Here is a 27,726-nt window from a genome sequence, read left to right on the forward strand (position 1 = left end):
GACATGGCTAGCTTTCTCTGTTTGGAGAAAATTAAGTTCGCCTTGAGAGGGTCACGGTTAGGTTTCACCCGCATGTGTGTGTGCATGCATCAGGAGCATAGATCTCTTAAACATTGCGAAAAAGGTATCGACTTAAAATACTGAGGCGTTCCAGGAACTATGAGAGGTTTATTAAGGCAAGAGGAGTCAGATGTGTAAACAAAAGATGTTTATTTATAAGAACGGGCTATTAACAAGGGGCCAGGTTGAACCTCACCAATTCCCCTCAGTTTTGGTCGGTTCATATCTGGCCAACCTATTATACAACATGGTTATCAGTCCCATAGTTAGCAGGAAAGCTCATACTCCTTGAGCCACAAGGAAAACAATCAAACCCGACGGGTGTGTCCCGTGCAAGTTATTACATCCCTTACCCCCCAAAGTCCAAAGACCCCCAAAAGGAATAATGAGGCCGACGAAGATGAAGAAGTTGTTAAAAGCATCGATGACGAAGAAAGAACAGACAAAACCGGCACAGTGCCGGTGGGTGGCAGATTACACAGATGCTTTGGCTTCAGCACATCGTTGCCTGCTGATCGGACCAAATCAGCTGCCGTATATTGATCCAGTGAACAATGCTTGCAGCTGGACCGTCTGGGCAGAGGGCCTTCCGAATCAGCCGAACAATGATGACAGAGTCAGAGATCCCAGAGGTCTGTGTCTCCATATCGGAATCAGAGACCAGGCATCTCGGTATCATGGGGTGGCATTCCCCCGAGGAGTCTCTCGAGTCATGGATCGGACAGGAATGAGTTCCCCTGAGGAGCTTCCATACTGCCTGGCACGGAGGTGATCTCGGTGATGAAATGAAATGAAATGAAAAACCCTTATTGTCACAAGTAGGGTTCAAATGAAGTTACTGTGAAAAGCCCCTAGTCGCCACATTCCGGCGCCTGTTCGGGGAGGCTGATACGGGAATTGAACCCGCGCTGCTGGCCTGCCTGGGTCTGCTTTAAAAGCCAGCTATTTAGCCCACTGTGCTAAATCAGCCCCTGATGCTTCATGAGCTGACCTCGAACACGAACCTGGTATGATGCGGGACCGTTTGACAAACAACAATCCCTGGAAGCTAGCTTCACCAAAGTTACGAGTCCAGAACGCCTTGTCAGGTGTTTAGCGTTGTAAAAGATGGTGCCGAGTCGGGCAATGCCCTTGTAAATCTTGTATGCGTCGTATTTTTGCGACAACGTCGGGGTGCAACTATCCCAACCGAGTCCAGCTTTGACAAAGGGTCACCTGGACTCGAAACATTAGCTCTTTTCTCTCCCTACAGATGCTGCCAGATCTGCTGAGATTTTCCAGCATTTTCTCTTTGCTTTCTTTCAACCGAGTCCAGAATTGGCAACCGATCAACGTTTCAGCTGGGGCCACACCAGTCACAGCATCAGGTGTAGTTCTGTATGAAAACAGAAAACGTACCAGTCGGGTATCCATCAAACCGGTGGGTTGTTTCTTTAGACCCAGCTTCATCACCTGTACGGTGCACTCTTGCCAGTCCATTCAACACCGGGTGATACGGAGCAGTGCGAACATGGCGAAGGCAGCGAACACCTCACTAGTAAACAAGGTCCCCTTGTCAGTAACAAGCAAGTCTGATAAACTGTGGGCCATGAAAGAGGTGCACAACCATTCAATGGTTGCGCAGGAGGTGATGGACACCATATGGTGGACCCGTGGCAACTTCAAGTACTCATTCACCAAAATGGAACACATGGATCCTAAAAATGGGCCAGCAGAATCCGTGTGAGTGCGAGCCCAGGCAGATCTACATCACTCCTATGGGTGCAGAGGTGCCGCTGTTGGAAGCTTTTGATGGTATTGACAAACAGGGGCAGCACTGGCCCACCAGCCCAAGATCCGTGTTGATACCAGCCACCAGATGCAACTCCTGGCCAGCATTTTCACCTTGAAGACACCCAGATGTGCGGCGTGAATGTCTTTTCGCTGAGATGACGACTCTCGTGCCCCACAGGAGGATACTGTCCTTGACGGTCAGCTCTGGCATTGTGGTACAAAAAGCTTTCAACTCCACCATGATGTCATCATGATCAACCGGACAAACCAAATGCCGTACCTTAGCCAGCACCAGATCGTACTGCGTCAACTCGCAGATGCAGGCAACCAAAGAACAATTTTGTCGGTCGTGGACGGATCCACCGAAACGACGATTAGGGGAAGACGGCTCAACGCGTTCACATTCGCCATCAGCCTTCCTGGGCGGAGTTCGAAAGAATAACTGGTACGTGGTCAACAACAGAGCCCACCTCTGCATCCGGGCTGACGCAGCACTGCCTTATCTTCGCAAAAGAGGCCAAGCAGTGGTTTATGATCAGCAATTGTGAAAAAATGGAGGCAGTAAACATACTGATGAAAACATTTGACTCTGAACACGGCTGCCAGACCCTCTTTCTCTGTGTGTGCACAGTTACGCTCCACAGCCATTAACGTCCTGGAGGCAGAAGCTATTGGACAGTCATGGCTGTCATCCATCCAATGGGAGAGGACAGCGCCGGTGCCATACGGCGATGTGCCACACATCAGAAACAGAGACTTGGTTGCGTAGAAATGGGTCGAACCAATTTCCATTTCACCAGCCGGAAAGCAGCCTCCTATTCATCTCCCCAAACCTAGGGCCGGCAATTCTACAGGAGAAAGCGAAGGGGGCCAGGATTATCACCAAATTTGGAATAAAACGGCTGTTATAGTTTATCAGGTCTAAGAGGGAGCGAAGCTCTGTAGTGTCAGGCGGGGCAGGAGCCATCTTGATCGTCTGCATTTTGTTGGTCACTGGCTGTGGGCAATCCCAGTCAACCATGTAGCCCAAATACACAACCTCTTTAGAATTGAAAATGTACGTTGCCGTACGCAGGCGGACACCAGATTCCGCAAATCTCTGCAATACCGCTTCAGATAGAGAGAAACGCATGGAAGTCCACTCAATAGCCCCTCCATGACGCATTGGAACACTCCGCATGCCGAGGAGACCTGTGTGTACTCATATGATCCTTTATGAGTATTAATAGTGACATATTTTCTCGAGGCCTTGTACAGTTTAAGCTGTAAATAAGCAATGCTCATATCTATCTTGGTGAATGTAGAACCATGTGGCGTAGAGATCTTCAGTTTGAGGTCGTGGGTACTGGTCTAAACATGAAGCTGTATTTATTTGTATTCAACGCAAAGGTAAACAGTCGATCCAGTTTCATCACTGGAACCACAAGCGCTGCCCAGTCGTCAAAACAAACTGACTAAATTATACCAAGGCTCTCTAAGCTCTGCAATTCGGCCTCAACCTTACCAACAATAGCATAAGGGACCAGTCGAGCATTAAGCAAACGGGGCTGGGCTTGCAGATCTACATGGATTTTTGCCATGGCTCCCTTAATTTTCCAAAGGCCAGGCCCGTAAAGGTCGGGGAACTTTCTCAGTCCCATGTATAAGCCCCTCATCTCCACTTGGGAGGATACAGTGCCAGTCGATCCGCATATAGTGCAGCCAATCCCGACACAGCAGGTGAGTGCCATCCGCCTGAACCACAATGAGGGGAAGGCGCAAGAGCTGGCACCCGGGGAGACTGTAGACCACCGGGGCAAGCGTGCAACCCATAACCATAGAATTTACAGTGCTGAAGGAGGCCGTTCGGCCCATCGAGTCTACATCGGCCCTTAGAAAGAGCACCAACTCAAGCCCACATCTCCACCCTATCCCCATAACCTAATAACCCTACTTAATCTTTTTGGGACACTAAGGGCAATTTAGTATGGCCAATCCACAAAATACGCACATCTTTGGACTGTGGGAGAAAACCGGTGGACCCGGATGAAACCCACGCAGACACGGGGAGAACATGCAGACTCCGCACTGACAGTGACCCAAGCTGGGAATCGAACCTGGGACCCTGGAGCAATGAAGCAACTGTGCTAACCACTCTGCTACCGTGCTGCCCACAATAGCCAAAAGCTCCTCTCTGTACACATGGCGAGGCGGGCGGCCGAATCATCCAACGATGATTGACTGACCCAATGCCAGATCAGGTCGAATATACGGTGCAGCACCACCGAGACGGCAGCACTTGTACCCAACTCCATTTGAACTAAGTGCCCGTTGACCCACACAGGATTTAGAATAAGGGCCACCCAAGGTGCAACCACACAGTTCAGTTGCATTTTCGACTCGTCTCCAGATTCTTCAGGGTCGTCCAAATGTAGGGTGCTAGCATGGGCTAACACCTACCTAATCCCAATCGGTCAGGGCGCTGTCCATCACACTGTCAGCAGCTTCGGCTACCCCAACATCCACACTTCTCGCAGGGGCAGGAGTCTGCAACTCCCGAATCTGGAGAAGGTGTGCCCTGTGGTCCAAGGCCTCAAGCACTCGGGCCAACAGTCTCACAGTGGTCCATTCTAGTCACTGAAGAGGGGCAGCGCCGGACAGCATGTACCTCTGTTCCCTGAAGTTCCTGTACACTTAAGTGGCACTTTCCTGTGAAAGAGAAATTTGCAGAGCCTGCTGGAATGTTAAGGAATTTTCATCCAGGAGCTTCTTTGGTATTTCGAGATTGTTAATACTGCAAACCAAACGGTCAGGGAGCATATCCGTCAACACAGCGCCATATTCGCAATATCTGGCGATTTTTCGCAAACGGGAAACACACTCGGCAACCAATTCCCCTTCCAACCTTTGCGCGGTATTGAATCTGTACCATTGCACAACGATAGATGGAGTTGTGTTGAAGTGGATGGAGTTGTGTTTCAAGTGGTTCCCTCACCAGCGCAATCAGCTAGTCAAATGCTACAGTATCTGGTGCTGCCGGAAATGTGAGGCCCCTAATTACACCAAGTGTGCACGCTCCACGACAGAATCACCGTCTGGCACTCGTTTTCAGTAATGTTATTTACTCTGAAAAAGTATTGTAGGCGTCCATGTACGGATTCCAGAATTCAACAGCAGGGCAAAAGCATTACTTAACGCTGTACCTTAGTCCCAGGAGAAGCAAAATCATGGACAGACGCCTCAACAGTTCCAGTTTATCCTAGTTACCAGTTTAATAAAGACGAGGGAAGTCAGATGAGCAAACAAAAGACGGCGTTCATTTATAAGGACGTACTTTACAAGGGGCCCGGTGGATCCTCACCAGGTCCTCTCTCTGTCAGTCGCTTCCTATCTGGCCAACCTTGTATACAACATGGTTATCGGCCCCGTAGTTAGTGGGTGGAGCTCATACTCCTCGAGCCGGGGAAAACAATCAAACTCACGAGTTTATTGCAAGGGGGAAAAATGAGATTGGGACTGCCAAATTAAAGTGAGGGCTAAAAGCAGAGAGAATATAGACCTGAAAGAAATCCTAACTGCACAATCAGGCTGTGAGTTCCAGTCCAGAGGCAATCAGAACTGGGGAGAAAAAACCGTAGCACCAGCAACATAATGGCAACATCTTGTGGGTAGCTAGCTTCAAAGAAAAGGCAGTGAACAGGCCACGTTTGTGAGGAGGGTGGGAAAATAACCTTAGTGGTGGAATAATCCACAATTGTCGAAGGAGAGCAAACACAATTAAAGTGAAGCCCCAAATTTCTTGTGAACACCTGAAAGTGGGCACACTTAATTTAGTTGGATCAAGATCCTGACATCCTCAACCTAGTCAAACAACAATATCCATTCTTAATGATCCAAATATTAAAAACTATCCAATTCAATAGCTCTCAAGTTTTTTGTGACCAAGTTCCTAAAGAAACTACTACAAGAGTTTCCTTCCCCGGTGAGTACTGCACTCTTTGCTATTAAAATCAGAAAAGAGTGAAGTAAAGGAGGATGGCAAGAGATTTTATTGCTCTCGTTGAAAATATTGCAAAGAATATCTTATGAAACTGCCTTTAGTGCGAACTGGAAAGGGCACAGTACTGCCTTCTCAAGGCATTTTTAAATTGCTATCTAATTAAATGGACCTGCTTAAAGAGGTCATAGGAGAATGTGGTTAATTGCTTCTATTTTAAGACAATGTACATTATCAACTGGATATTTAGCAGCTACTTGTTGCTTTTAGCTAATAAAACCTTTTCTGAATTAGTTGAGTGACTCATTTGGGTGTTTTTTAAATCAAATTTCTGAATATTCATTAATTATCTTCCAATTTAAGGAAAACATTGGCATGGGGCAAGAGAAACAACTATGTACAGGAAAAATGCACGATAATGCACATGCTTTTTATGTTTATTTAAAATCAAAAGGGCACTTGAACACATTTGGCAACAAGCACCAGCAATAACTCAATGCAAAAAAAGGTCAAGGTTACCAAATTAGCCCACAATTTTGCCACAGGGTGCGTGCTGTGAAGGAAATGCATGCATGCGTACTGTAACATATATCAATTGTCCATCATTATCCATGAACTAATATATTCCTGACCTTATATATGCGCAAGCTTCCTCTCTAGACGGGGCAGCACGGTGGCATGGTGGTTAGCACAATTGCTTCACAGCTCCAGGGTCCCAGGTTAGATTCCCCGCTGGGTCACTGTCTGTGCGGAGTTTGCACGTTCTCCCCGTGTCTGCGTGGGTTTCCTCCGGGTGCTCCGGTTTCCTCCCACAGTCCAAAGATGTGCAGGTTAGGTGGATTGGCCGTGCTAAATTGCCCTTAGTGTCCAAAATTGCCCTTAGTGCTGGGTGGGGTTACTGGGTTATGGGGATGGGGTGGAGGTGTGGACTTGGGTAGGATGCTCTTTCCAAGAGCCGGTGCAGACTCGAGGGGCCGAATGCACTGTACTGTAAATTCTATGTAATCTATGTAAATTCTGCACTGTAAATTCTATGTAATCTAGACCATTCAACCTCCGTTGTCACATTTTTATATCAGCCCTTTTCAATTTTTAATTTATATGTCAACACTGAATTTAAACTGCGCATGAAAAAATGTGCTTCTGCCATGTCATTTCTTGCTCCATCATCATTTTTTGGGGCTGAGGTCTGGTCCCTAGGTTTTATGTTCCAAGCAGTTTCCATCCCTGTTCCTTCCATTTCAGCACTGTAGTCACAGAAGATGAACTAGTTACATTATGAACGCTGCAACAATGCATATGCCTGGGCATTTGCAAAATTATGTTTGACACTGCATTCAATTGACTGAAATGTACAATCATGGAAAAGTAAATCACTGACAAAACACTGATTGCAAAATCAAAGGGGCGACTGTACCATTGGCAAGACTGAGGCAAGAAAAGTCAGTATTAAGCAAATCTTCATTTTTTTTTTAAAAATTGTATTTTATTACAAACATGTATCAAAACAGGTTACAACAAATAAACACCCCGGGAAACATATACACAGTCTGTACAAATGTTTTCCCCTTTTACACGCCCCACGCCCCCTCCCGAGAAACAGCTCCTCAAACACAGTCGCAAATATCCCCCACCTTTTCTCAAACCCCTCTGCAGAGCCCCTTAACTCATACTTTACCTTCTCCAACCGCAGGGAATCGTACAGGTCACCAAACCAAGCCGCTACCCCCGATGGCGATGCCGACTGCCACTCCAGTAAAATTCGTCGCTGTGCAATCAGAGAGGTGAAAACCACGACATTGGATTCCTGCTCTCCATGAGCTCCACTTCTCTGAAACCCCAAATATCGCTGCCAAAGGGTCCGGGTCCACCTCCTTCTCCACTATCCTGGCTCGGACCGTGATCACTCCCACTCAATCTTCTCAATTTTCCGCAACCCCAAAATATTTGCGCGTGATTCACTGGCCCCGCCCACACCTCAAACTCATTTGCTATCCCCTGGAAGAACCCACTCATTCGCGCCCAAGTCATACGCACCCTGTGCACTACCTTAAACTGTATCAGACTCATCATTGCGCTGGAGGAGGTCCCGTTTACCCTACACAGTGCCTCACTCCATGCTCCCCCAATTGATCTCCCCTCCCAATTTCTCCTTGATCTTCACCACCCACTCGCCTCCCTGCTCCCCCAGCCACTTGTATATACCCCAATTCTTTCCTCCCCACTGTTAAGTCACAGTGCTAACCACGATGCACAGTAGCATCGTGGTTAGCACTGTGGCTTCAAAGCGCCAGGTTCCCAGGTTCGATTCCCTGCTGAGTCACTGTCTGTGCGGAGTCTGCACGTTCTCCCCGTGTCTGTGTGGGTTTCCTCCGGGTGCTCCGGTTTCCTCCCACAGTCCAAAGACGTGCAGGTTAGGTGGATTGGCCATGCTAAATTGCCCTTAATGTCCAAAAAGGTGAAGAGTGGTTATTGGTTTCGGGGGATAGGGTGGAAGTGAGGGTTTAAGTGGGTCAGTGCAGACTCGATGGGCCGAATGACCTCCTTCTACACTGTATGTTCTATGTTCTATGTTCCACATCCGGAAGCAACAGTCGCTCCAACAGAGTGTATGCTGACAAGGGGCAGCACGGTAATACAGTGGTTAGCACAGTTGCTTCACAGCTCCAGGGTCCCAGGTTCGATTCCCGGATTGGGTCACTGTCTATGTGGAATCTGCACGTTCTCCTCGTGTCTGCGTGGGTTTCCTCCGAGTGCTCCGCTTTCCTCCCACAGTCCAAAGAGGTGCAGGTTAGGTGGATTGGCCATGCTAAATTGCCTTAGTGTCCAAAAAGGTTAGGTGGGGTTACTGGGTTACGGGTATAGGGTGCTCTTTCCAAGGGCCGGTGCAGACTCGATGGGCTGAATGGCCTCCTTCTGCACTGTAAATTCTATGATTCTATAACCTAGCGAACCCCCTCCAGGTCTTTCGCGCAAATTTTCTAACCTGCAGACACCTGAACTCACTCCCCCTCGGCAGCTGTATCCTCTCCCTTAGGCTCCTCCAGACTAGTGAACCCTTCCTCCAAATACAGATCCCTCACCTTGACCAGCCCCACTTCCCTCCACCTCTTGTATACACTATCCACCACCCCCGGCTCAAACCCATGATTCTCGCACAGTAGCGTTAACACAGTCATCCCTTTCACCCTAAAAAGCCTCCACTTATTCCATATTTTCACTGTGGATTGCACTTACAGGCTCCCTGAATACCTAATCAGAGCCATTAGCAATGCTGCTGTCACCATAGCCCTCAAAATGGACCCCTTACAAGAAAAAGATAGATGCCTTTCTAAAGAATAAAGGGATTCGGGGATATGGTGTACGGGCCGGAGAGTGGAGCTGAGTCCACAAAGATCAGCCATGATCCCATTAAATGGCGGAGCAGGTTCGAGGGGCCAGATGGCCTATTCCTGTTCCTAGCTCTTATGTTCTTATTCCTCCTCCATCCTAACCCATTCTACCCCTTCTCCTTCCCACCATCGCCATACCTTATCCATATTCGCTGTCCAATACTAATGAAGCAGATTTGGCAACGCCAACCCCCCCTGCTGCCTCTGCAGCAGGGTCCTGCCAACCCTCGACACCTTCCCCGCCCATACAAAGCCCAAAATGATCGTCTTCAATTTCCGAAAAAAAGGCCTTTGGTGTAAAGATCAGGAGAGCCTGAAAAATAAACAAGAGCCTCGGCAGAATATTCATTTTCACCACATGGACACTCCCCGCCAAAGTCAACTGCAGTGTATCCCACCTTCTGAGATCCCCCCTGGCTTCCTCTACCAGCTTCGTTAAGTTCCATTTATGGAGTCCCTCACTACCTGAATCCCCAAATATCTAAACCTATCCCTCGCTACCGTAAATGGCATCCCCCCTAAATTAGGGGGGATTCCCAGCTCATTCACCGGGAAAATATCGCTTTTCCCTAGATTCAGTTTATACCCCGAGAACCCTCCAAACCCCCCAGCAGGCCCATAATCCTTCCCATACTCTCCAGCGGATCCGAAATTGACCGGCAACAAGTCATCAGCATAGAGCAACACCCGATGTTCCTTCTGTCCCCTCATAATCCCCTGCCACACCATTAATCCCCTAAGAGCCATCGTTCTATACCCAGTGCAAACAGCTATGGCGACGGTGAGCACACCTGCCTCGTACCCCTGTGTAAGTCAAAGCTTCGCAAGCTCTCATTATTCGTCCTCACACTCGTCCTTGGTGCCACATACAGCAACCACACCCATGCCACAAATCTCGGCCAAAACCCAAACCTTCCTAAAAACCTCGAACAAGTACCACCACGCTACCCGATCAAATGCCTTCTCCACGTCCATGGACACCACCACCTCCGGTACCAGAGCGCTCGACGGATTCATCACCACATTCAACAGCCGTCTTATATTACTCGCAAGTTGCCTGCCCTTCACGAAACCGGTTTGATCTTCTGCAACCTCCCTCGGGACACAATCCCCCACCCTCCCCGCCAACAACTTAGCCAATACTTTCACATCCGTGTTCAATAGTAATATGGGCCTATATAACCCACATTCCACCAGTCCTTCCCTTTTTCGGGGTTAGCGTGATTACTGCCTGTGTCATCGTCTTCGGCTGCTAAGCCTTCTCCAGTGCTTCATTAAAAGCCCCCATCAGATGTGGTCAGGTCCGTCGCAAATTCCTTATAAAATTCTGCCAGGTATCCATCCAGCCCTGTAATCTCCCCCGACTTCATACCCCTGATACTATCCAGCACCTCCTTCAGCCCCATGGACTCCTCCAATGCCTGCCTCTTTGCTTTCTCCACCTGGGAAAATTCCAGCTCATCCAGAAACTGCCCCATGTTCCCCTCCTTTCCCCCTGGGTCCGCCTCCCTGGTAATACTCCCTAAACGCCACGTTTATACTCCCCGGCTCCGACACCACTTCCGCAGCCCGTATCTTCAATAGCTCCCTGGATGCTGCCATATTGCACCCCTCTTGCTCTACCGCTCTCCTCGTTGTCAACTTGTCAAACTGCCTCCTTCTCCTCCTCGTCAATCCCTCCGCAGTGGGCACCCTTGAGTACTCCCTGTCTACCTCCGAGATAACTATCCCCACATACTCCGCCCCTTACACCCCAACCAAAATCTCACGACTCACTACAAAGTAATCAATCCTTGAGTACACCTTATAGACGTATGGAAAGAAGGAATACTCCCTTCCCCCTGGGTTCTGAAAGTGCTTTGGATCCAACATACTCATCCTCTCCATAAACCCCCCCAGCCCGCTTGCCATTCGTACCCTACCCATCGACCTGGGGCTCAACCTATCCACCCTCAGCTCTAGGACACAGTTAAAATCTCTTCCCATGATCAACTGGTGCGAGGCCAAATCCGGGATCGCTGCCAGCAACCCCTCATGAAATCCACACCATCCGATATTTGGGGCATACACATTTATCAACACCATTGGCGCTCCTTCCAATACTCCACTCACAATCACATATCTCCCACCCGGATCCCTCACCTCCTTCGCACTCACAAATCCCATTTTTTTGCTCATTAAAATTGCCACTCCCCTCGATTTCGAATCAAACCCCAAGTGGAAAAGCTGCCCGGCCCACCTCTTCCTTAACCTAACCTGGTCCTTCACACAGAGGTGCGTCTCCTGCAGAAAAGCCACCCCCGCTTTCAAGCTCCTGAGGTGCGCGAACACCCGCGACCTTTTAACCGGCCCATTCAGTCCCCAGACATTCCATGTTACCAGCCTTACGCATCCAATCCCCTCTACCGTCCATCATCTTCCCCCCCCTTAATTCCACCCTATACCTAGCCCATTCCGAATGGCCCTCTTCTCCGCCCCTGGTCATGTCATCTCTCACCCCCTGCCACGTCGCAACATCCTCCCCCACCTTCTCCACCCCCCCCCCCCACCCCTCTCGGCCTTTTCTCCGACCACCTCACGTCAGTTCACCAGCATTACTTGCTCGCGTGGCAGCTCCTGCCCAAAGGCACCTCCCAATGACCTCCATCCCCACACTCCTCAGCTCAAGGAAGGTACCCTGCTGACCTTACCCTCCCCCACCCAAACAAAGACTCCTCCTGAACTATAGGCCGCCTCCCCAAAAGCAGACAAACAAATGCTAAACACAAGACAGTCCCATAAAACAAGAGGGGGGATGGTAACATCCACCCCTACCACCCCTTACAATCCCAACAGTAAACTGTAAACCCAAAAAAGGACCCCCTCCAAACCAGATGGGACGATCATCCCCCAATCCCTACCCCCACTTCAAACATGTTCCCAACCATTATGAAGTGCCAGCACCCCGGTTCCCAAGCTTTGTCCACTGAGTTCTCCCCCAATTTATGCTCTTAATTAAGTATTCAGCCACTTCTGGGGTCTCAAAATAATACTACCGGCCTTAGAAAATTACCCATAATTTCGCTGGGTAAAGTATCCTGACCCTGATCCACCGCCGGTACAGCATCGCCTTGCCCTGCCCACCGCTTCGTCAACTCAGCTCCGATGTCCTGATAAATTCGGACATTGTTCCCCACTCATTCGCAGGTGCGCTTCTCCCTGGCCCATAGCAACATCTTCCCTTTCTCCACAAATTTGTGGAGTCTCACAATCACCGCCCGTGGCAGCTCCCTAGCTCTAGACTTCTGCCTCAAGAGCCCTATGCGCACTGTCCACTTCATGGGTCTTATCTATCACCACTTCTGCCACCTGCACCACCAGCATCTTTGAGACGTACCTCGTGGCACTGACAAGTCACACTCCTTCAGGCAGGCCCACTATTTGCAGGTTCTGCCTTCTTGAGGTATTCTCCTGTTTCTCCACCTCTGCCCTCAATGTTTTACAAAGGTCTTCTAGGAGCTGCACCTCCACCTCCAGAACCACCACACGATCACTGTGGTCCGAGATCATTCCCTTCAATCCCCCAAATCTGTGACCACTGCACCTCCAAACACTTCTCCATCCGTTTCATCAGACTCTTCAGGGGTGCCACAGCTCCTTCGATGGCCTTCGAGCGATCCTCCCACATTTCCTTCCTCTATTGGCGGAATTCCTCCGTAATAAAAACCAACAACTGCTCCATCTGGGGCTTTCCACCTTGCACCAGCCTTTCACCCTCAGCCATCCTTACACTGGTTGCTGTGCCGCAGGTTTCTTCCAACTCTTTGGCGAGGTTTCTCACCGTCTTTTGCCGGGTTTGATAACCAGCGGACATACCACTCACGGGAGAAACTACTCCTCCGACTGTCACCGACACCTTTTCATCAAAACTCCACCCAATATCGGGTAAAAAGAGCTCTTTCCTGTGCCTTCAAGAAGGAGCTGTCCTGTGTGCGACCATTCACGCCACAGCCGCCAATGGAAGTCTATTAAGCAAATCGTCATGACATATGAAAATGTCAAATCACGCATGGCAATCAGCAAAATCTACCAGTAAAAGGAGAGCCAACTGAAATCATTCCAAGGAAGTGGGCGGGGTTGTCTACAGGAACCGCGGTGGTTACCCTGGGCCCAGGGAGCAGTGGGTCACCCCAGACTTTCATCATCGGAGGAAAACTAAACACTAATCAACAGAGAGACAGAGAGAGAGAGAGAGAGAGAGAGACTCTGTGAGGAGACGTGAGGAGGCATGATGTCTTGCACGAGGGGACATAGCTTTAAATTGAGGGGAGATAGATATAGGACAGATGTCAGAGGTAGGTTCTTTACTCAGAGAGTAGTAAGGGCGTGGAATGCCCTGCCTGCAACAGTAGTGGACTCGCCAACACGAAGGGCATTCAAATGGTCATTGGATAGACATATGGACGATAAGGGAATAGTGTAGACGGGCTTTAGAGTGGTTTCACAGGTCGGCGCAACATCAAGGGCCGAAGGGCCTGTACTGCGCTGTAATGTTCTATGTTCGAAATGTTGTTCTGAAATGCTTTTGCCACCATTTTGTCTCCTAAACATAAATTTACTATTGGAAGCAAAATTTATAATACTAATAGTAAGAGATAAACATTAAATTTAAATTTCCAATAAAATTATTAATTTAGGCTACACGGAATGGTCAAATTCAAATTTCACCATCTGCCTTGGTCAGATTTGAACCAGAGCACCCATGCTGTGGATTCCTGAAGGAAAATGACTGGATCTGAAATTTTGCCATATTCTTCATTTGTGAAGAATGTGTTGACACAATTGCCACTGATATGTTCTTTTCCCAACTTGTCTTTTAAAACTCTTATTGCTGACACTATGAAATGCTAAAAACATTCAAATATAATCTTTACATCCCTTGTACTGTTATCTTAAATCTTCATTTATATTGACTGCTGAGGTGATGATATTGAATGTGGTGAGGTGAGCGATGGTTGAGAAGGGGGGGGGGGTGATAGGAAGCAGGAAAAGAAGGCCCAAGACCAGATGGAAACATAGCAGGGTTGGATGAGGAATGGGTGACTGACAGGTGGAGATGGAGTGGGGTGATCAACTAATATTGTGGCAACCCACAATAAAATGGGAGATGCCCAAAGAAAATGTCATGATGTGGTTACATGCATATTAAGCAGCACGATGGCACAGTTGTACGCAATGCTGCCTCACAGCGCCAGGGACCCGGGTTCAATTCCAGCCTTGGATGACTGTGTGGAGTTTGTACGTTCTCCCCATTTGGGTTTCCGAACCGGATGTATTACTACTGGGCGGCGAATGTGGAGAAGGTGCGGAGCTGGGTCAGAGGGGTTGATTCCCAGTGGGTCAGAATGGAGGAGAGTTTGTGCAGGGGGTCGAGATTGAAAGCACAAGCAACAGCGCCGCTCCCGATAGCCCGGGGAAATACTCAGGGAGTCCAATAATAATAGCTTCATTGAGAATTTGGAGGCAGTTTCGCCAACACTTCGGGTTAGGGGCAGGGTCAAGGGAAATGCTGATTCGGGGGAACCACAGATTTGAGCCAGGGAGGTGGGATGGAAATTTTCGGAAATGGGAGAAGGGGATTAAGACACTAAAAGATGTTTCTTAGGGGTCGATTTGCAGGACTGAAGGAGCTGAAAGCCAAGTATGGGCTGGAGCAGGGGGAAATGTTGAGATACATGCAGGTTCAAGATTTTGCCAGAAAGGAGATACAGAGCTTCCCGGGGGAGCCAGCCTCCACATTGCTGGAAGAGGTGCTGACGACAGGGGGACTGGAGAAGGGGGTAGTGTCAGCGGTTTACGGCACTATTTTGGAAGAGGAGAAGGCACCACTGGAAGGGATCAAAGCAACGTGTGAGGAAGAGTTGGGAGAGGATATGGAGGAGGGGTTCTAGTGTGAGGTGCTCCGGAGAGTGAATGCCTCCACCTCATGCATGAGGTTGGGTCTGATACAGCTAAAGGTGGTATTCAGAGCACAACTCACGAGGGCGAGGATGAGCCGATTCTTTGAGGGAGTGGAAGATGTATGTGAACGTTGCGGGGAGGGGGGGCCCACTAATCACGTTCATATGTTTTGGTCCTGTCCAAAGCTAGAGGATTACTGGAAGGAGGTTTTTAGGTTAATTTCTAAAGTGGTGCATGTGAAACTAGACCCGGGCCCCCAGGTGGCCATATTCGGGGTGTCGGACCAGCCAGGGTTGGAAACGGGTGCGGAGGCAAATGTTGTAGCCTTCGCCTCGTTGATCGCCCGAAGGCGGATCCTGATGGGTTGGAGAGCAACCTCTCCACTCTGTGCCCTGGCGTGGCGGGGGGACCTGTTGGAATTCTTGACTCTTGAGAAGGTTAAGTTTGAACTGAGGGGAAGGATGGAGGGGTTCTACAATTCATGGCCATTATTCATTATGCACTTTCAGGAACTGGATAACATCGAACATTAGTTGGGGTTGTTAATGGTGACTATGGGTGATTCCTGATTCCTTTTTGTCATTTGTTTATGTGAACATGCGGGCTAATGTTTGGGGTTTGGTGGGAGGATGGGATCGTTGTTTTTGATATGGGGATTGACATATTTGTTACTGATTATTTTTTATTGTTGGTGGGTGTAAATTTGGGAGAAAATGCAAAAAAGGAGAATAAAAAATATATATTTTTTAAATAATGAAAGTTTTTTTTTGCAAAATATACATTTTTCTCAAATGTTTTCAATCCATAAGCACCAAAGTACCTGATCAACCTGTTAGACATAATTATGACTGTTGAAGCAAAAAGCAATGAACTGCCTGTGCCAAGAGAAGTATCCTTTACTACAGTTCATGTTAACATTGATACTGTGGAAGCATCTCAAACTATAGAACTATGTTGCTTTAGCAGAAGCAGAAAACTCCCTGAAAGACTGGATTTATAATTATTGAATATATCTATATAATGTGCAATTAGAATTCAGGATCAAGCACAGTGGTTAGCACAGCTGCCTCACGGCACAGAGGACCCTAGTTCGATCCGGCCCCGGGTCACTGTCCGTGTGGACTTTGCACATTCTCCCCATGTCTGCATGGGTCTTACTCCCACAACCCAAAGGTGCGCAGGGTAGGTGGACTGGCCACATCAAATTGCCCCTTAATTGGAATTTTAAAAAAAAAATTTAAAGATTTCTCAGGACTAAGTGCAAATGTAATTATTTCTCGGAATTTGATAGGTTGTTTGCTATTCACTTGTATAAAGAAATCTGGTAAATAAGCAAATGTAGAAAGGAATTAAAGCAGGAGGGGTGTGGTGATTATCATCTGAAGACCAGCCTTACTGAGTAAGGGTCATGTTGTCTGAACAAATAATCAACACCTATCGCAGGGAATATTTCTGAGGGGAGAAGATTTCCTAGTTTGCAGGAGTATAAAATGGACTAGCATGAAACATGCAGCTAATGAAGCAACCTTGTTACTATAAGTTTATTTGTTCAACATAAGAAGCCTCTGAGTGTATATATTCACGGTGACCATGAAATTATCATTGATTGTTGTAATTATCTATCTGGTTCACTCATGTACTTTAGGGAAGGAAATCTGAAATCCTTACTCAATCTGGGTGACATGTGACCCCAGTCTCATAGAAATGTGGTTGACTCTTAATTGCCCTCTGAAATGGCCAAACAGCCGCTCAGTTCAGGGGCAATTAGGCATGGGTAACAAATGCTGATCTTGCCAGCGATGCTTACATCCCATGAAAGAATAAAAGGAAAAAGAAAGTGAGAAGCAGCCATCCGGGTTTAATGGGTCTGGGTCAAGTCAACTGACCCTCAACCTGAGACCTGCTTCACAAATTGTCATCTGACTTTAATACATAATGTTTACTCCATCAATCAATAAAATCTTTAAGTGGCTTTACATGTATCCATGAGAAAAAAGAGAAAGCACTCGATTCCACCAAATTCAGATTGGTTTAAAGAGAATAGCCTTGAAACTTTCCAGAAAAAGTTTTCAAGATAATAAATTACATTAAAGGAAATGGCTTATAAGAATGCCAGAAAAAAAGTGGTAAGCTTGAGGATTGGTCACCATCTTCAAAATGGTCCCCGACTGCTACTTCATCCACTTGCCCAGCTTCATTTCCGAAGACTAAATCTAAAATTACATTGCCTCTCGTTGGGCTGTTACGTGCTTGCTGAAAAGTTTTCTTGAATGCAATCCAAACATTCTGTGCCCTTCACACTATTTGTAGCCCAATTTATATTCGGGTAGCTGAAGTCTACAACACTTACTGCCCTATTGTCTTTGCACTCAGAAATATGCCTACATATTTGCTCTTCTAACTCCTGTCATCTCTTTGGGGGTTCATAGTACGCTCCCAGCTCTGTGGCTGCCCCCATTTTGTTTCTGAGCTCAACCTCTACGGCATCATTTGATGCTTCATTTAGCATATCATCACACCTGGACTCTTTTACCAATAATGCTACACCCCCACATTTGTATCCCCTCTGTCCTGCCCGAAAACTCGATCTGCAGGGATGCCATTTTTGCCCCTCCTTAAGCCAAGTTGCCATTATAACGATATCATCCTGCCGCGTATCTATTTGTGCCCTCAGTTCATCGGCTTTATTTGCTGTACTCCTTGCATTTACATATAAACCTTTTAACACTGCAAAATTCCTGTCTGTATTCTTTTTAACCTGTGCTTCTTCTGTCTTTCAGTCACTTACTAATTGGCCAACTCCTGTTCCTTGCTCTGAATTTACCTTTAGGTTCCGAGCTCCCTGACATCAATATTAAACACCCTCGTTTAGCACTAGCAAATCTCCCTCGTTTAGCACTAGCAAATCTCCCTATAAGGATATTCGCCCCGGTTCTGTTCAGAGGTAGACCATTTGGGTTGTACAGGTCTCACTTTCCTCAGAATCTGATGCCCCCCAGCCTACTACACCAGCTTTCCAGCTACGTTTTAAGTTGCTCAATTCTCCCATTTCTATACTAACATGCACATGGGACTAGGAGCTATACTTACTTACTGCTTTACAGGTCCTGCTATAAAATCCCCTTCCTAGTTCCCGCAAATCTGATTTCAGGACATAATTTCCTTTCCTACTTAAGCCATTGACACTAACATAGACCACGATCACTGGCTGATCATCCTCCCCAGAAGAATGTCCTGCAGCCATTCAGTACCATTTGACTCTGGCACTGGGGAGGCAACATACCATCCTGGAGTCACGTCTGTGCCCACAGTTCCCCTATCTAACAAATCCCCTATTACTAATGCTCTTCCTCCTCCCCACCTGTACAGCAGAGTCACCTGTGCTGCCACAAATGTGGCTCTGACTGCACTCCTCTTGTATCCAAAACGGAAAACCAATTGGCGAGCAGAACTCCAGGGGACTCCTGCACTATCTATCTAGTTTTCTTGGAGAGCTTGACAGTCACCCATTCCCTTTCTGTCACTATGCTCCTAAACTACAGCGTAATTCATGTTGCTCTCTAACTCGCGGATGCACGACAGCGACTCGGATACATGATTGTCTCTGTTGCACCCATATCAATACGGGCTAAAGTTTGATTCCCCTGACAAGCGAGTCAAGATATTCTTGATGAATTTAGTCCAGAAAACAAAAAATCTGCTTGCATTTCTAAATTGGCTACTATACAAAACTGTTTTACTACATTGCTAGGCACTTTACTAAAGAAAATCACAAAAGAGCCACTCACCTACATCAGCACTTCAGTCAGAAACAAATACATAATATGTTGAAAGAAAACCTTTGTATTCCCATTATTTTGGAGACTAAAAAAAAATTGCAGCCTACACAAAACATGCCTTCAGCAAACAATTCAAAGCATGCAATGTAAAACACTGTTTTTTATTGAATATATAACTCTTTCCCCAATCAGGCTAAACTGAACTTGACAAATCACACTGAAAGTAATGCATTTCCCAGAAATATTTAGGAATAAAGTTGGCTAAACCATATTAAATGAATCTCCCCAGATTTCTAATTTGCATAAGATACACATTATTGGAAATGGAATGCTAGCAACCACAAATAGGCTATTAAATTCCTGTGACCCAATTGTCTGGAAGAGTAATAACGGCTTGCATTCAAATATACTGATAAAATTCTAGTTATAGCGCATGTAATTTAAATGTGGCTGCGTAAATATCTCATGGCACAAACCACCATTCACAAAGTGACTTATATCTCTACCTCCAGCAGAACTGTAGATACACATCAATGTTCATATAGACAGCACTTGCATAAAAAGCAAAGCTGCAGCTTTAACATGGTGTACCTCCTGTACACAGATTTGTCTTGTTTTTTGCCAATGGGGTAAGGGCTGAAGTTTGGATGTGGCCTACATTTAGGGACAGCCAAGTGCATATCAATGCAATAATTGATTGCCTTTTTTTCTTCCATGAGCAGGCTGGGGATTTTGTGCCACAGGTACCCAATCCTATACCACTGTGCATCAGGTCTGTATTTCTATTCTTTTCAGTTTATTTTTTGCTTGGCATTTACTGGAAGAAACAAATGATGTAATTAATCTTCAATGTATTCCTTTTTCTATCAAATATCTGACCAACCCAAGCAGCATGATTTCCTGGGAGATAAATGTTTTAATTGCAGTCCAGACCACATTTGGGAAATGTCAAGTGTTCATCACTGCAGACTACAGACAAAAGAAAACAGAAAATTGTTTATTTTGAATCAGACAGAACAAATAAACTTGCATACAAAAAGCAAGAGATGCACCGCTTTAAAGATTTTTTTTAAATGTTGTTGGCCATATGTGCTACAAATTTAGTTGCCAACCTACAGTAGCACGGCCATTGTTGGAATGAAAAGTTAAATATCTACACCCAAGAGAAGGTCACATACAGATTGTGCATGGCTTTCAGGGAAAAACATCATTAAATAATGAGAAGTGATTTTATCTACTAGAATTCTGCTCAAAAACTGAATTTATATTGTATTTGGGTTATTGGTACACCCTACATTGCACTGCTGCACTGAATTTAAATGAGATAAAAAGAAAATAAGAGTTAACTTTCCAATAGAACATTTAATGCTAAACCAGGGTGGAATTAAAGTTTAAATTTCTTATTCTGGTATTATAAGCACACTAAGTAACTAACACACTACATATTTCTACATAGTTACTTCTGGAACATTGTACCTTGTCAACATATCATCCCTTGAAGATGAATATTTCCCTCCAGAAACAACTTCACAGATTTTCTATCATAGCCTCCAGTTCCTAACTATACACTCATAGATTTGCTTTGTTTCTTTGCACATCAGGCAGCATCTGTGGAGAGAAACAGAATTAATATGAGAGTTTTATCAGTTCTGATGAAAGGTCATCAAACTGAAATGTTAACTATTTCTCTCTCCTTAGATGCTGCCTGACCTGCTGAGTATCTCCAGCATGTTCAGGTTTTATTTCAGTTTTCCAGCAACCGCAGTATTTTTATGAAAAGCTATGCATTGCTAACTTACCTCATTTATTGGCAAAGCAATTGGATAGATAGGTGATTATCTCTGCCAGAGTTATAACTTGACAAGTTAAACATCACTGAAATAGACAGCGGCTGATCTGTTCTAATACCCCTTTCTCCAAAAAATGTGCAGATTACTTCAGGTGAACAGTATATACAATATGTTATCAAGGCAGAAGAAAGCTTTCTTCCAATATTTGACTTCTCCAATGAACAATTAGTGCTTCAAATATTAACTTGTTTTTCATCCATTGTAACTGTTATTACTTCAGTACCACCTGACACTGTAAACCCATGTTCATGGAAATAAGCATTTTCCACAAGCACAGCTATATCTCCTAATGCGAAGGTCTACATACTAAAACATGCAACCTTATGTGATATAGAAACATAGAAAATAGAAGCAGGGGGAGGCCATTTGGCCCTTCGAGCCTGTTCCATATTTATCACTATCATGGCTGATCATCCAACTCAATAGCCTAATCCTGCTTTCTCCCCATAACCTTTGATCCCATTCGCCCCAAGTGCTATATCAACTGCCTCTTGAATATATTCAATGTTTTAGCATCAACTACTTCCTGTGGTAATTAATTCCACAGGCTCCCCACTCTTTGGGTGAAGAAATGTCTCATCTCTGTCCGAAATGGTTTACCCTGAATCCTAAGACTGTGACCCCTGGTTCTAGACATACACACCTTCGGGAACATCTTCCCTGCATCTACCTACCCTGTCTAGTCCTGTTAGAATTTTTTTAAGTCTCTATGTCCCTCCCCCCCCATTCTTCCGAACTCCAGCAAGAACAATCCTAACCAAGTCAATCTCTCCTCATATGACAGTCCCGCAATCCCTGGAATCAGGAATCAGTCGTCTGGTAAACCTTCGCTGCACTCCCTCGAGAGAAAGAATATCCTTCCTCAGAAAAGGAGACCAAAACTGCACACAATATTCTAGGGGTGGCCTCACCAAGGCCCTGTATAATTGCAACAACACTTCATCTGCTTCAAAATGTAGAAAGACTCGGACAACAACATTTCACTCAGTCTAGAACCAAGTAAGCTATTTAATTATTACAAAGTATGTTTTTGTTACCGATCAGCAAAGAGTAAAGCTAGTAAAAATATTTGTTTCAAGATGCTCTCAAAATAAGGCAAAAGCTAAGTAATTACTTCCAAAAATTTCACTGACGTAGTGTTGCATGACAACGACTTTTCACGGCCTCTCTTTCCCCATTGCCTCAATAAGGAAATAGCATTAAGGGAACTAAAGTTACTGGGTTACGATGCAGATGTATTAATGAAGGTTATTGAAACATCCTTCTTTGAAGAACAAATATTTTCTCAATAATCAGTAAGTGCTATATCTCAGAGTAATACCATTAGCTGGTGTAATGTCATGTGATCGCCATGACGTTATCGGAGAGTTTCGCAAGCTTTTTTGGTGTTCACCAATTGTACCCTGTTTGAGTGGCATCTTGTAAATAAATACTTTGCACTATGTTAGACAAACTCAATGTGTGCCACTGCTGATTCTTTCTATTACGGCTACAACAAAGAATAGAACAGAAAGTTAAATGTTACACCAGTCTCTTGGCTATATAATATTTGATTTTATCACGTGGGCAAGGGCTAAAACAATGGCTCAGAATTTGTAATATCAATAACGATAAGGCTGTCAGCATGTACTGTTGCTCTGGTGTACGCACAGGCTAAATGCAGAAAGTTGCTGCCAGTGATGCCCTTTTCCTCTTCAGGGTATACTGTAGTCCCCACAGAAGAAATCCATTAGAAATCAGTGATTTTTCAGGCGTTTTAACTATTTACACATTATTCGCACTGTAAGGTGGCATAGTGTAGGTTAGATGGCTTTTGTTTCGGTGCAACATCATGGGCCGAAGGGCCTGTACTGCGCTGTATTGTTCTATGTTCTAAGGACGCAACAAGAGCATTAAAGGAGCAAGCAAGTTTGTTATGGTACGCTAAATCATAATTAATGTTGAACAAGTCATCTGGCCCTGAAAACCCAATTTCATAAGTATGAAGTCTCAGTCCCTTTGAGCATTTAAAATTGCAGATTTTTTTTTTTTTTTTTTTACAAAGTTTGTGATCTAATATTTAGGTTTCTCCCTTAAACCATGTGTATGTCCCAATCTTTATTTCACTCTTTGCTTACCTCCTGATTTTCTGCCTGAGAGAATTCTTCAATCCAATTGGCTGATAAGCCTGCCTGTGAACTGTCCCTGAGCATCACAGATTCCCTGTTGAAGGTGCCAAATGAAATGAAATGAAAATTGCTTGTCACAAGTAGGCTTCAAATGAAGTTACTGTGAAAAGCACCTCGTCGCCACATTCCGGCGTCTGTTCGGGGAGGCTGTTACGGGAATTGAACCGTGCTGCTGGCCTGCCTTGGTCTGCTTTCTCTAGGCCATATTATAGACTGTAATCTAAACAATCTTGAGACTCTTGATAGCCTTTTCAGCAAATGATAACCAGTTACTTATCCTCTCTGATTTTACAAATATTAGCATTTTTTAGTTCGAGGTAAATCAATTAGTCTAAAGGCCCCTCTCACTCCATGTATACATGTCTGCATACACTTTCCTACGTAATTCACCCAGATCAAAAAACAAAATGTTGAAAATAAATGCAGCCAATGAAGCCAATCCTTGCATTCAATAGGTCAATTTTTGACTCACCACCGTACTGTTTACTTACTGGATGTCAGGGAAACAACATGGTAAATCAGAGACAGTGCATTATTTGAGAGAGGTAGTGGCGAGGTGGAGATGCTAATTGCCAGTGTACATCTGGAACCTGATCTGTTTAAGATTATCAGGTGGACCTCAATTCAGGCAAAAACAAATTCATATCAATCTGTAATTCTATCAGTCATTCAACACACCTTTAAACCATTTTGGTACAAGTCAACTAGTGACAATTTTTGGCAGCAGCTGCAGACGAAGAAAGCTGGAAACCAGGATTAGCACTCACTTTTTCCTTAATTTCTTGAGTTATGAGCCTTAAGGATTTAAATTACTTAATATCCTTAATGCTCAAGAAACTTGTGAGCTGCTCCACTTCATTTTGAATGCCTCCACCCCTCTTCTTTAAAAGGTTCTCCTACAGGTCTGACAACTAACTGCACACCAGATTTTCTATTCTCCAAAACAATGAACTTCCCAGATGCAATGTGACTATTGTCAATAGCTTGTTTTTTGCTTGCAAATGCTGCCAGAACACAAAAATTCATCAGGCCACCAAATGCACCAGGGGAGTGAGGCAAGACCCCCAGTCATTCAACCATGAACACAACACACCAATTAATTTGAAGTTACATGACAAATGCAGAATATAGAAATGTTACTGTTTGAAGTTGAGCTGAGCACTACTTTTTCATGTAGGCATCTATACGACCATAAGACGTAGGAGTAGGGACTTCCGATGGTGATCATGAAGTGAAAGGTCACACATAAGGTGGCTCCTGCCTGAGGACTTGATTTTTGGCTCTTGTTGCCCGCTTAGCGGGTGCTGTGCAGGTGAAAGTGCGATACAGTGGAAGAGTTAGGATTCCTTCTCCGGTGTGGGATGCCTAATGGTTACCAAAGGTGTGTGTTGAGTAAGGGGTTCTCTTTGGACACAGAAGGCATGCGTGGCGCAGGAGGGGAAATCTTGGTGGAGAGACCTGTGGCATCATTGCCTGCTCAGTGGGCATCTGACAAGTTAGTGGAGTTTCTGACTGAAGAGTTTAAAAAGCAAAGGCGGTCACGGACAATCTTGCAAAGTTACTGAGCCAATTCGGCAAGTTCTAGAAAGTGTGGAGCAGCAGTTGGAGGTGCAGAGTTCATCGATCCAAAAAGTGGAGGAGACAGGGACAGATCATGAGGACCGGATTGCCTCCTTAAAAGCAGAGGTGATGATGATGATGGCAACCTGGCAAAAACTAATAAAGGCCAAGATCGACGACTTGGAAAACCGCCCCAGTTGACAAAATCTGAGAATCGTAGGTCTGCCCAAGGGCATAGAAGGAGCAATGGAAAACAGAATATGTGGCAAGGATGATCAGGCAGCTAGTGGGTGAAGAGGGTCTTCGCACGACTTTCTGAAGTGGACAAGGCCCATCGGTTCCTGAAGAAGAAGCCCAGATTTGGTGGGCCGCCGCGGGTGATCTTAGTCCGGAGACACAGGTACTTGGACAAAGAAAAGATTGTGAAGTTGGCAATGGAGACATGAGAGTGCAGATGGGAAAGCCACACCATTAGAATTTACCAAGACTTGGGAGCGGAACTGGAGAAAAGGAGGGCCGGGTTTAATAAGGCCAAGTTGGCTCTTTTGAAGAGCAAGGCGAAGTTCGGAACGGTGTATCCAGCCTACCTGTGGGTCACACATGGGGGGGGGGCAGGGGGACGAGGCCATTATCTCGACACGCTGGAGGAGGTGAACAACGTTATCAAGTAGCATGGACTGGGGGACATTTGAATGTATTGTGTGTTTTCACCTGTGCGGTGAAGTTTTGGATGTGTGTTTTGTTTTGTTTTCACTGGGATTTCCAGGTATATTTCTGTAGTATCGGTTACATTCTGCATTTGGGGTATGGGTTATTGATGTTTAAAAGCAATTGTTGGGAACGATTGGGAATGTGGGGGGATGGAGGCGTGAGTGTGGGGATGGATTGGTATGGTGCAGAAAATTAAAATCAGGTTTGGGTAGGGGGGCTGTGTGTGGCGTGTTTCTCGCCAGGTCACCCTGCTAGCAGAGATGCTGGTTAACAGCAGTAGAGTGGGGGAGAAAGCGGTGGCTGCTTATTTGGGGAGGGGGCAGGGAGGAAAAGGGGCAGGTTGTTTTGTTTGTTGGTTGGGATAACGTGCTTAGGGTAGTTGGATTTGCTTTGCTTTTTGGGGTGGGGGGAAGAAAGGAGTTGGTGGAGGAGAGAGATAGTTGGCTTGAGGTCGGAGGAAGTGGAGTGGGGAAGAGGGGAAGGGTTGCGGGGCTGTTGCTGATGGTGACGGTCTCTTTGTTGAATTGCTTGGTGGAGGGGGGTTGGCAGCCATCTTGGGTAGGTCTGCAATCTGGGCGGGGCAGGGCCCTGTTAGATTCCCTTGGGAGTAAGGTGCCAGGGTTTTTTTTTGGGAGGGGGGGGGCGCAGGGGGGGGCGCGGCAGGAGGGCGCTAGCCAGACTGGTCACATGGAACATGAGGGGATTGATTAGGCCGGTTAAAAGATCTCAGGTATTCGCCCATTTAAAGAGCTTGAAGGTGGAGGTGGTTTTCTTACAGGAGACACTCCGAAGGATTAGGCATCAAACGAGGTTGAGGAAAGGATGGGTGGGACAAGTGTTCCATTCTATTTTTGACACGAAGACAAGGGGAACTGTGGTGCCTATCAATAAGAGGACAGTCTTTTCGGTGGGTAACATAGTGGTGGATCCGGGGGGCAGATATGTGGTGAGTGGGAAGCTGAGGGGGCTCTTGTTATTTTGGTGAACAGGTACGCAGTATTGCACCCAGCAACTCCCATGGAAGTTGGATGTGACATTGTTGGTGATAAAGGGGCGTGTGGGAGGATAGCCGCTGCTATCGGAACCTACGTGGAGTATTTTTAAAATAAATTTAGAGTACCCAATTCATTTTTTCCAATTAAGGTGCAATTTAGCATATTCAATCCACCTACCTTGCACATCTTTGGGTTGTGAGGGTGAAACCCATGCAAACACAGGGAGAATGTGCAAACTCCACATGGACAGTGACCTAGAGCTGGGATCGAACCTGGGACCTCGGCACCGTGAGACCAACCTGCTACCACTGCGCCACCATGCTGCCTTACCTACGTGGAGTTTAATAAGAACAAGAACAAAGAACAATAAAGCACAGGAACAGTCCTGCCAGCCATCCAAGCCTGTACCGGTCATGATACCAACCTTTGCCAAAGCCTACAGCACTTGATTTAATTTGTTTTATTGTCACATCTACCGAAGTACAGTGAAAATTATTTTTCTGCGGCCGAAGGAACGTACACAGTACATACATAGTAGACAAAAAGAATAATCAACAGAGCACATTGACAAATGGTACATCAACAAACAGTGATTGATTAGTGCGGAACAAGGGGCCAAACAAAGCAAATACATGAGCAAGAGCAGCATAGGGCATCGTGAATAACAAAGAACAAAGAACAAAGAAATGTACAGCACAGGAACAGGCCCTTCGGCCCTCCAAGCCCGTGCCGACCATACTGCCCGACTAAACTACAATCTTCTACACTTCCTGGGTCCGTATCCTTCTATTCCCATCCTATTCATATATTTGTCAAGATGCCCCTTAAATGTCCCTATCGTCCCTGCCTCCACTACCTCCTCCGGTAGTGAGTTCCAGGCACCCACTACCCTCTGCGTAAAAAACTTGCCTCGTACATCTACTCTAAACTTTGCCCCTCTCACCTTAAACCTATGCCCCCTAGTAATTGACCCCTCTACCCTGGGGAAAAGCCTCTGACTAGTGTTCTTACAGGGAACAGATCAGATCGAGGGGAAGTCGTTGAGGAGTCTTGTAGCTGTGGGGAAGAAGCTGTTCCTAAGTCTGGATGTGCGGGTCTTCAGACTTCTGTACCTTCTGCCTGATGGAAGGGCCTGGAAGAAGGCAATGCCTGGGTGGGAGGGTTACTGATAATGTTGTCTGCCTACTTGAGGCAGCGCGAGGTGTGTACAGAATCAATGTGAGGGTGGCAAACTTGTGTGATGCGTTGGGCTGAGTTCACCACACTCTGCAGTTTCTTGCAATCTTGGACCGAGCAGTTGCCATTCCAAGCTGTGATGCAGCCGGATAGAATGCTCTCTATGGTACATCTGTAGAAGTTTGAGAGAGTCGATGCAGGCATGCCGAATTTCTCTAGCTTCCGTAGGACACTTCCTTGGGCCGTATCCGTCTATACGAAATGAAATGAAAATGAAAATCGCTTATTGTCACAAGTAGGCTTCAAATGAAGTTACTGTGAAAAGCCCCTAGTCGCCACATTCCGG

At 46.1% G+C, this 27,726-nt stretch overlaps 1 protein-coding gene across 1 annotated transcript in view; it reads right to left on the reverse strand.

The window, feature by feature from the left end:
- dagla (diacylglycerol lipase, alpha) overlaps nt 1–27,726 on the reverse strand; it is a 533,527-nt gene that overhangs the window by 485,882 nt on the left and 19,919 nt on the right. The window contains exon 2 of the mRNA XM_072517705.1: nt 20,397–20,528. The gene's annotated coding sequence lies outside the window, so the exon portion shown is untranslated. The remainder of the gene's footprint in view (nt 1–20,396; nt 20,529–27,726) is intronic.

The sequence above is a fragment of the Scyliorhinus torazame genome, chromosome 10 (genome assembly GCF_047496885.1).
Source record: "Scyliorhinus torazame isolate Kashiwa2021f chromosome 10, sScyTor2.1, whole genome shotgun sequence".
In the NCBI taxonomy this organism is placed as follows: domain Eukaryota; kingdom Metazoa; phylum Chordata; class Chondrichthyes; order Carcharhiniformes; family Scyliorhinidae; genus Scyliorhinus; species Scyliorhinus torazame.